General features: G+C 39.6%; 1 protein-coding gene across 3 annotated transcripts in view; it reads right to left on the reverse strand.

Annotated features, from left to right (window-relative positions):
- The window catches only part of LOC127004915 (uncharacterized), a 30,464-nt gene extending 30,335 nt beyond the window's left edge, over window positions 1-129 (reverse strand). For 2 of the 3 annotated variants that reach the window (XM_050873150.1, XM_050873149.1), the window contains exon 1: window positions 65-129. The gene's annotated coding sequence lies outside the window, so the exon portion shown is untranslated. The other variant, XM_050873151.1, reaches the window with a different exon arrangement.
- Window positions 130-10,000: the final 9,871 nt, after the last annotated feature.

Genomic DNA, 10,000 nt, shown 5'->3' on the forward strand with positions numbered 1-10,000 from the left:
CCAGCCACGTAGTCAGGAGGGTTACCGAACACACTCACACACAAACACACGCTCACGCACGCACCAGGAACCAGTGACAGTGTGGCAGAGCGCGGGCGACACACTCCACCCTCGCAAGCTTCGTAACACTGACTGACTGACTGACTCACCCGCGGTAGATTATAAGGTGACCCTCCCGCGGCCTCTCCCCGTCTCCTCCCTTCCCTTCCCTTGCCTCCTCTTTCCCCAGCGTGGTGAGTGCCATAGTGGGCGTGGCTTATGTAGTGCCAGAGCCTACCAATGCCTCTGTTCCTTACACTTAGTCCTGGAAGAAGGAGTGAGTGAGGTAGAGACGATATCATAAGGTCATTTTCAAGATTTCACGGTCTCACACACACTCACTCACATATTTGGCAAGGATTTCGTAAGGGTTTGTGGGCATTTCCAGGGGTAGTTTTGTGACCCTGGTGTTAGTTTGGGCATTCTTCTGTACCCTGAACGTAAAGAACCACTCATTAGAACCCGATTGATGTCGTTTTTGGCCTTTGGAATTTGTTGATGTGAGAGAGATAAAGAAAGACAGATAGAGAGAAAGAAAGAAAGATTGAGAGAGAGAGAGAGAGTAAGCAGCAGAGACAAAGATAGAGATAGAGATAGATAGATAGATAGAGAGAGAGAGAGAGAGAGAGAGAGAGAGAGAGAGAGAGAGAGAGAGACCCATACATAACCCTACACACACACACACACACACACACACACACACACCATCACGTGACCACTCTGATCTATAGTGCCATACAGTCCATTCTTAATTATGGTGATGAAGAGCATGTGTCACCATCCCTTCCCTAATGGTGACCTCGAGGCTTGACTGATGGTGATGGGGGTGGTGATGGGGTGGAGGTGAAGGGGAAAGGTAGGGGTCGAGAGGGTAATAGAAGTGGTGGTGGTGATTTGATTGCTGTAGTGGTGGTGGTGGTGATGGGAAGGGAAGGGAAGGGAAGGGAAGGGGATAGAGGAGGAGGTAGGGAAGATATGGCACACGGAAGTAATCAGAGTAGTAATAGTAGTAGTAGTAGTAGTAGTAGTAGTGGGAATCATATATATCTTTTAGTAGTAGAAATAACGGTAACTATTAATACTCCTTTTGCATGTTAATAAGTTCAAGAAAAGAAATGCGAAGTCGATGCTTTGTAATGTATATGAAATGAGGTTCGGGTGGCGGTCCAGAGTAAGATATTGAAGAAGGAAAGAAGGAAGGAAGGAAGAATGAATGAAGGAAGGGAAGGGAAGGAGGTAAGGAAAGAAGGAAGAAAGGAATAATTGAGGAGAGAATGAAGGAAGAATGATGGAGGGAAGGAAGGAAGGAGTGAAGAAAGAATTGAGAAAGGAAAAAAACGAAGAAATAAAGAAGGATATAGGAAGGAAGAAGGAAGAATCAAGGAAGTAATGAAAGAAAAAAATAGGGAAGAGAGAAAAAAACGAAGGAAAGAAGAAAGAAGGAAGAAAAAAGGAAAGAAGAAAAAGGAGAAAGATAGAAAAAGAAAAAAAGAAAAACATAGAAGACAAACACTAACACGACAAAAGAAGGAGAATTAAGGAATGAAAGAAGAAAAAACCCAAAAACAAAAATAAAAAAACGAAACAAAAGACAGACGAAAAATAACAACAATAACCAATTCATTAAAAAAAAAAAAATTATAGCCCAGAAGCGCGGAAATTTACACAACTTAACATTCTTCGTCTTATTAAATTCCTCTTCTTCTTAATCTTTTCCTTCGGCGAACTCGTAAAGCCAAAAAAGTCATTCGCTCAATTATATTTATGAGGTAATGCGCGCAGCAGTTGTGAGAATCCTTTCTTTGTCACGGAACTTATTATTATCACGTTTTCTCTCTCTCTCTCTCGTTTATTGCCTCCTGTCCTTTTTTTTCTTCTTTTTTTATAGCTACGTCATTTGTTTTATTACGTGCTGTTTGTTTTAAGGTTATTTTTATTGTTATTTTATTGTCTAGGGGTAGGTACTTTATTTTCTTCCTCCTCTTCTTCCTCTTCTTCTTTTTCCTCCTCCTCCTTCGAATCCTCCTCCGAATCCTGCTCCTTCTTCTAATCTTCCTTTTTTTTCTTTCTTCTTTTCGTAAACCAAATTCTTATATTTATTTTGTTTTTTATTATTTTTATCTTTCTTGTTTGTTGTTGTTTTTTAGTTATTGTTGTTTTTCTTGCGTCTGTTCTTTATGTTCTTCATTTTCTTTCACTTCTTGTTCCTATTGTTACTCTTGTTCCTTTACTCCTTGTTCTCGTTCATGTTCTTGTTCGTTCTCGTGTTTTTTGTTCTTGTTCTTCAATTTCAGTATTATTACATTTATTATAATCATCATAATTTAAGCCGTACGATAGAAATCCAACAACAACAACAACAACAATAACAACAACAACAACAAACAATCAACAACAGAAACAACAACAACAACAACAACAACAACAACAACAACGACAACAACAACAACAACAACATCATCATCATCATCATCATCATCATCAGCATCATCAACAACAACAACAACAACAACAACAACAACAACAACAACAACAACAACAAATACACAATCTTTCACCTTCCCCCATACGAAAATTACAATCTATATAGAAACGGCTCCCTCCTGGGTCTTCCGCCCCCCCCCCCCCCTTTTTTTTTTATGTCTCCTCTGACCCTCAACACATCACCCAGACCTTGAGAATGATTGATTATCGTACGCGGCGTTGGCTCGCTTGCTGACCAACGCGACGACGCCCTGATGGTAATAGGTTGTCGGTGAGGTTGCTAAACGACGCCTACACTGTTTGATACGTTTTTTTTTTCTGTTATTTCCCTTTTTTATTCGTTCTTTTTTTATTTATTGACTGATTTTATTTGTTTATTTGTTTGTGTCTTTATTTTTTTCATATTTGTTGTATTTTTATTTTTTGGTCGTTTTTGTATTTGGTTATCTATTGTTTTCTTTTTATTCATTTATTTACTATTTTTTTTGTATTTATTTATTTTATTTATTTATCTTTTTTTGCTATTCAATGTTTTTTTCTCTCTTTTATCTCTTCTATTTTATCTCTTCTGTACAAGTTTTCATATATTAAGTTATTTTTACTTTATTTTTCATCCTTCCTTCATTTATTTACTTTTTCTTCTTTATTCATCCTTATCAATCCGTATTTCTTCCTATTTCTTCTTCTTCTCTTATATATTCTTCCTTATCCACTCGTATTTATTTATGTTTTTTCCTATTTTCTTCTTTATTTTCTAATTTATTTTTTTCTCATCTACTGTTCTCTTCTCCTTTCGCATTCTCGTATTCATTCCTCTTCATTCTTATTTTCCTATTTATTTCCTTATTCGCCTATTTATTCATTTCTTATAGTTTACCTTTTTTTTTGGGGGGGGTGATGATTAACAGGTGTGTGCAAGTGATTAATTAACGTGTGATAAAGGAAGGTATAAAGCAAAAAGGAAAAGGAAGGAAAAGAATGAGAAAGATTAATTGATTCACGGGGATTGGTGCAGGAATGTGTGTGTGTGTGTGTGTGTGTGTGTGTGTGTGTGTGTGTGTGTGTGTGTGTGTGTGTGTCTCTCTCTCTCTCTCTCTCTCTCTCTCTCTCTCTCTCTCTCTCTCTCCATACATCACCTTCCCAACGGCCTTGCCTGGTTACCTGTCTTGAGGGTCAGCAAATGAAAGTGACTCACCTTTATCACATTCTTCAGGTGTGAGAGAGAGAGAGAGAGAGAGAGAGAGAGAGAGAGAGAGAGAGAGAGAGAGAGAAGAGAGAAGAGAGAAGAGAACGATAGAGAAGAAAAGGAAAGGAAATATAAATGAGAAGAGAAGAAAAGGGGAGAGAAAAGGAGAGATGAGAGTGAGAGAGAGAAAAAAAAATATATATATATAATGTTTCTTTTATCACAATTTTTTTTTTTTACTTTTTCTATTGTTTGTTTATGTGATTTTTTCTTCTTTTCTTCCTTTATTCTTTTTCTTTTTCCTATTTTCCTCCCTTTCACCGATTAATTGTCTTCTTTTCCTATTCTTTCCATTTTCATTTTTCTTCCTTTTTCTTCCTTCATTCTTTTATTTTTCTTCTTCCTCTTTTCCTTCTCATCTTTCATCAACTTATTTAACTTGTTTTCATTTTTATATTTTCTGGTTCAAAAATTGGGCAGGTAATTGAGTGCGTGTGATGTGTAATGGGTGTACTTGACTTCACGTTTCTGCTTTTATTTTTTTTTCCGTTTGTTTGCTGCACTTTTTTTTTATTACACACACACACACACACATACACACACACACACACACACACACACACACACACACACACACACACACACCTGGAGCTTTGATTTATGTATACGTGGATTTTACCTGAGTCGCATAATAACTACTACTACTACTACTACTACTACTACTACTACTACTACTACTACTACTACTACTACTAATAATAATAATAATAATAATAATAATAATAATAATAGTAATAATAGTAATGATAGTAATGATAATAATAAAAGTAATGATAATAATAATAATAATAATGATAATAATAATAATAATGATAATAATAATAATAATAATAATAATAATAATAATAATAATAATAATAATAATAATAATAATAATAATAATAATAATAATAATAATAATATTGATAATGATAATGGCACCGATTCCTTGAACTGACCTCGTGTGTGATAATCTTGAGAAAGAAAGAAAGAAAAAAAGAAAGAAAGAAAGAAAGAAAATGCGAGAGAGAAAAAAGAAAAAGAAAATGACAGTGAGAAAGGAAAAGAAAGAAAGAAAATATATGAATAAATAAAGCTATAAAGAATGAATGAGTAAATGAAGAAAAAGGAAGGAAGGAAGAGAAGGAAAAAGAAAGGAAAAAAGAAGGAAAAGTAAGAAAACAAAGAAAAATGCTGGATTTCACGCTCCCCTCAGTTTTCTTTTTTCTTTTTCTTTTTTTTCTTTTTACTTCTGAGCTTCCGTGTTTGATGATCAGTCACAGGATAAACACACACACACACACACACACACACACACACACACACACTCGAAAGAAAGAAAGAAAGAAAGAAAGAGAGAAAGAAAGAAAGAAAGAAAGAAAGAAAGAAGGAAAGAAAGAAAGAAATACCTTCACAAATCATGAGAGAGAGAGAGAGAGAGAGAGAGATCACCTTTTCCCTCTTTTATCCCTTTTCTTCCTTCCCTCCTTCCTCCTCCCTATCCTCTCCCTTCTCCTCCCTCTACTCTCTCCCATCTCCTCTCCTTCTCCTCTCCCTCCCCTTTTCATATCCTTTCCTCTCTCTTTCCTCTCCCTTCCTATCCTCACCATCTCTCCCTCTCTCCCTCTTCCTTCTTCCTCTCCCTGTCTCCCTTCCTATCCTCTCCATCTCTCCCTCTCTCCCTCTTCCTTCTCCCTCTCCCTCTCTCTCTTCGTCAGCTCAGGATTAAGGAAGCAAAGTCACGGACGTTCCCAGAAACTTCAAGGCACTTTTCCTCCCTTGCGATGTAGGTCTAGAAAAACAGAAGCACCTGAGTAAAGAGGGAAAGGGTTATGGACAAGGAGCAGGTGAGGGGGTGGACAGATGAGGTGGGTTGCGGTTACGAGTGTTTCCGGGAATGGTGTGTGTGTGTGTGTGTGTGTGTGTGTGTGTGTGTGTGTGTGTGTGTGTTTTGGGGGGTCACTGTACCTGGCGTCTGGGTGGTGAGGGATGGGAATGAAGGAAAGAGGGGAGAATGAGGAAGTGGGAAAGTGGATGAGAGATTGAGAGTATAAGATTCAGAACTGTGAGAACGAAAGGTAATTGGCAGGGAAGGTAAGGTAAGGTTAGGTGAGGGAAGGAAAGGGAAGGGAAGGAAAATTATGGTAAGGAAAGAGAAGAGGAAAGTAAAGGAAAGGAAAGGAAAGGAAAGGAAGGTTAGGTGAGGGAAGGGAAGGTTAGGTAAGGAAAGGGAAGGGAAGGAAAATTTATGGTAAGGAAAGAAAAGAGGAAAGGAAAGGAAAGGAAAGGAAAGGAGAGGAAAGGAAAGGGAAGGGGAGGGAAGGGAACTGAAGGGAACGGAAGGGAAGGTTAGGTAAGGAAAGACAAGGCAAGGAAAGGAAAGGAAAGGGAAGGGAAGGGAACGGAAGGGAAAGGAAAGGAAAAGGAAGGAAAGGAAAGGGAAGGGAAAATATAGTAGGGGAAGAATGAGGAAGTTGGAAAGTTAATAAGAGGTGGAATGTATATGCTTGGGAACTGTCAGAATTTATGATTGGTAAGGTAAGGTAAAACATGGGAAGGGAAGGGTACGGAAGGGAATGGAAATGAAGGGAAGGGAAGGTTAGGTAAGGTAAGGTAGAATGTAGAATTTATATGCATGAGAACTGTCAGAATGAAAGGTAGAATTGATATGGTAGGTAAGTTAATGTAAGGTAAAGTAAGGTAAGGTAAAACATGAGAAGGGAAGGGTACGGAAGGGAATGGAAATGAAGGGAAGGGAAGGTTAGGTAAGGTAGAATGTAGAATTTATATGCTTGAGAACTGTCAGAATGAAAGGTAGAATTGATATGGTAGGTAAGTTAATGTAAGGTAAAGTAAGGGAAGGTAGAATTTGTATGTTTATAAGTGGGTAATACAAGCAGAGGCAATTGATGGAAAGTATAAGAAGGCGACAATTTAAGTTTCTGGGCCATGTGCTGAGAAGGAGAGGACTAGAAAGTGATTGCCTGCTTGGAGGAGTGGAAGGAAGAAGAGCGAGAGGACGTCAAAGAATTAGATTTATGGATACTACAAGACATGGACGGAAGATTCAGAGTGGCAGAAATGAAAATGGCTTATGATGGGGAGAGACGGAGGTCCTTTTTATTTTTTTTATTTTTTTATTTTTTTATTTTTTACAGCTAAGGAGACAGTTCAAGGGCGTAAAGAAAAATGTTAAAAAAAAAGCGTCGCCACCTCGGTAATGTAAAGTAATTGAAGAGGAGGTGGAATATATGTTTCTGAGTAGACGAGAATACACTGGAAGAACAGATACCAAGAGGAGGAAAAATAAAGAAGAGAAACTACTCCCAGAATCTCTCCTTCATCAGTGACCTATTTTCTTCTTTTTTTTTCTTTTCCTTCCCTAGTTATGCGGATGACCCCAATCACTCTCCTCCTCCTCCCCCTCCTCCTCCTCCTCCTCCTCCTCCACAATAACCTCAGATTCCCTCCCTTCAATATCCTCCCTTCTGGCCACTCCATCATCCTTAAACAACAACACCATCAACAACAACAGCAGCAAAGTACTCAATTACCTGCTCTTCGTCGTGACCTATGACCTCGTTTGGCCCTTAATCCTCACCTCTGACCGACCTTCGTGACCTCCAAGCATTAGGTCAACTACTTTGCTTTTTTTTTCTTCTTTCTTCTTTCTTTTCTTTCCTTCCTTCCTTATTTCTTTCCTTCTTTCCTTCCTCCTTTCCCTCTTCATTCTTCCTTCCTTCAATTTCTCTTTTCTTTCCTTCCTTTATTTTTCCTCTCCTTCTTTTCCCCTTCCTTCTTTCCTTCCTCACTTCCTTCCTTCCTTCTTTCCTTCCATCGCATAGGAGAAGGGAGGGGATGGAAGGAGGAGGAATAAATAGGAGAGAAGAGAAGGGAGAAGGGAGGAAAAAAGAGAGGAAGGGAGGGGATAGGGAGAGGAAAGGAGGGGATAGGGAGGAAGAAAGGAGAGGAAAGGGAGAAGAAGGGAAAGGATACAAGGAGGGGGTAAAGAAAACGGAGGGGGAGGGGGCAGCTGATTATGGGTGACTCATCTAAACTGCATAGCCTTGAAAGCCTAATCTGAGCCTCCTTGTTAGTGTAATTTGACCCTATTTTGTGCTCAGCGGGAGGTTTGGATCCCACTACATCACCTTGACATGGTTTCCGATCCTCCCCCTTCCTTCCTTTGTTATTCTCTCTCTCTCTCTCTCTCTCTCTCTCTCTCTCTCTCTCTCTCTCTCTCTCTCTCTCTCTCTCTCTCTCTCTCTCTCATTACTGTTCTCTCTGTCTATCTATCTCCATCTTTCTCTCTCTACACAACTATCGTAATGGAGTTTTTTTCAGGTAGCTCACATCCATATAGTATTACGTCCAAGAGGTGTCATTTTCCTTCCCATTCTTTCCCCCATGAGTCAGTCCCTCCTCCCCGTCCCTCACGTCCTCACCTGACTCCACTCCTACACCGCTCGCCTATCACGGATTTCGGGGCCCTTGAGGTAGGCGAGCCCCCACTACGCTGAAGGGGTCTGTTCACCGTTCCCAGATTATCGTACTCAAAGCATAGTATTTACCGGTTTCTGACGCCTAACTATTGCCAAGAAACATCAGGATCTAACTCTTTTTAACGATAACTATAAATGAGTTTTGTTATGGAAGCCCAGAAGACAATTTTGGGGCGGAGCAGGGCCTGAAACCTCATCAACGGTAAACGGTAAACGGTAAATATGAGCGGCTGAGAAACGTTGGGTCTGTTTCCGCCAAGGGTGTCAATCCCCTGCCACAGAGAATCACAACAAGCAAACAGATCCCCTAACGTATCGATTTATAGGGTTCGCTACGTTAAGGGATTCGATCTTCTTGCATAGGGGATCGAACTCTTTGACGTAGAGGTGCAGTGAGAGTTTAAGGGATCCGAGGGTATGGCCAGCGCCCCCCTGTCTTCCCGCCCCGCTCCCCGCCCCCCTCCTCGCCCCCCTCGCCCCCCTTGTGGATAAATCACCGTGTTTATCGTCGCCTTGCCTGTCTGGACGTGATAAATAAGACAGCAGGATATTATAAGCTGCGTCTGCCCGCCATCTTGCAGCCCACGACGCCTTCCTTCTCTTCCTCTTCCTCGTTTTCCTCTTCTTCTTCTTTTCCCTTCTCTTCTTCTTTTTCTTCTTTTTTTCTGTTCTTGTTCTTGTTCTTCTTGTTCTTGTTCTTCTTGTTCTTGTTCTTCTTCTTCTTCTTGTTTTCCTCCTCCTCTTCCTCTTCCTCCTCTTCTTCCTCGTCCCTCTTTTCCTCTTCCTCTCCCTCTTCTTCCTCCTCCTCGTCCTCTTTTTAATATACTTTCTGTTGTTTGTTGTTGTTGTTGTTGTTGTTGTTGTTTGTTGTTGTTGTTGTTGTTGTTTCCGGAAGTGTTTGTTGTGTCTTAATTATTTTCTCTCGTTCTTCCTTTCTTTCTTTATCTCTCTTTCTTCACTTATTTTTTTATTTATTTATTATTTTTTGTACGTATTTCCCGTATTTTGGATATCCCCTTTTTTTCATATCTCTCCTCTCCCTTTTTTTCTTCTTATCTCCCTTCTCATCCCTTTTTTTCATATCTCATCTCCCTTTTTTCTTCTTATCTCCCTTCTCATCCCTTTTTTTCATATCTCTCCTCTCCCTTTTTTTCTTCTCATCTCCCTTTTCATCCCTTTTTTTCATATCTCTCCTCTCCCTTTTTTTCTTCTTATCTCCCTTCCCATCCCTTTTTTTCATATCCCTTTTTTTCTTATCTCCCTTCCCATCCTTTTTTTCATATCTCTCCTCTCCCTTTTTTTCTTCTTATCTCCCTTCCCATCCCTTTTTTTCATATCTCTCCTCTCCCTTTTTTTCTTCTTATCTCCCTTCCCATCCCTTTTTTTCATATCTCTCCTCTCCCTTTTTTTCTTCTTATCTCCCTTCCCATCCCTTTTTTTCATATCTCTCCTCTCCCTTTTTTTCTTCTTATCTCCCTTCCCATCCCTTTTTTTCATATCTCTCCTCTCCCTTTTTTTCTTCTCATCTCCCTTCCCATCCCTTTTTTCATATCTCTCCTCTCCCTTTTTTTCTTCTTATCTCCCTTCCCATCCCTTTTTTCATATCTCTCCTCTCCCTTTTTTTCTTCTCATCTCCCTTCCCATCCCTTTTTTTCATATCTCTCCTCTCCCTTTTTTTCTTCTCATCTCCCTTTTCATCCCTTTTTTTCATATCTCTCCTCTCCCTTTTTTTCTTCTTATCTCCCTTCCC

This window comes from Eriocheir sinensis, chromosome 29, assembly GCF_024679095.1.
Source record: "Eriocheir sinensis breed Jianghai 21 chromosome 29, ASM2467909v1, whole genome shotgun sequence".
Taxonomy (NCBI): domain Eukaryota; kingdom Metazoa; phylum Arthropoda; class Malacostraca; order Decapoda; family Varunidae; genus Eriocheir; species Eriocheir sinensis.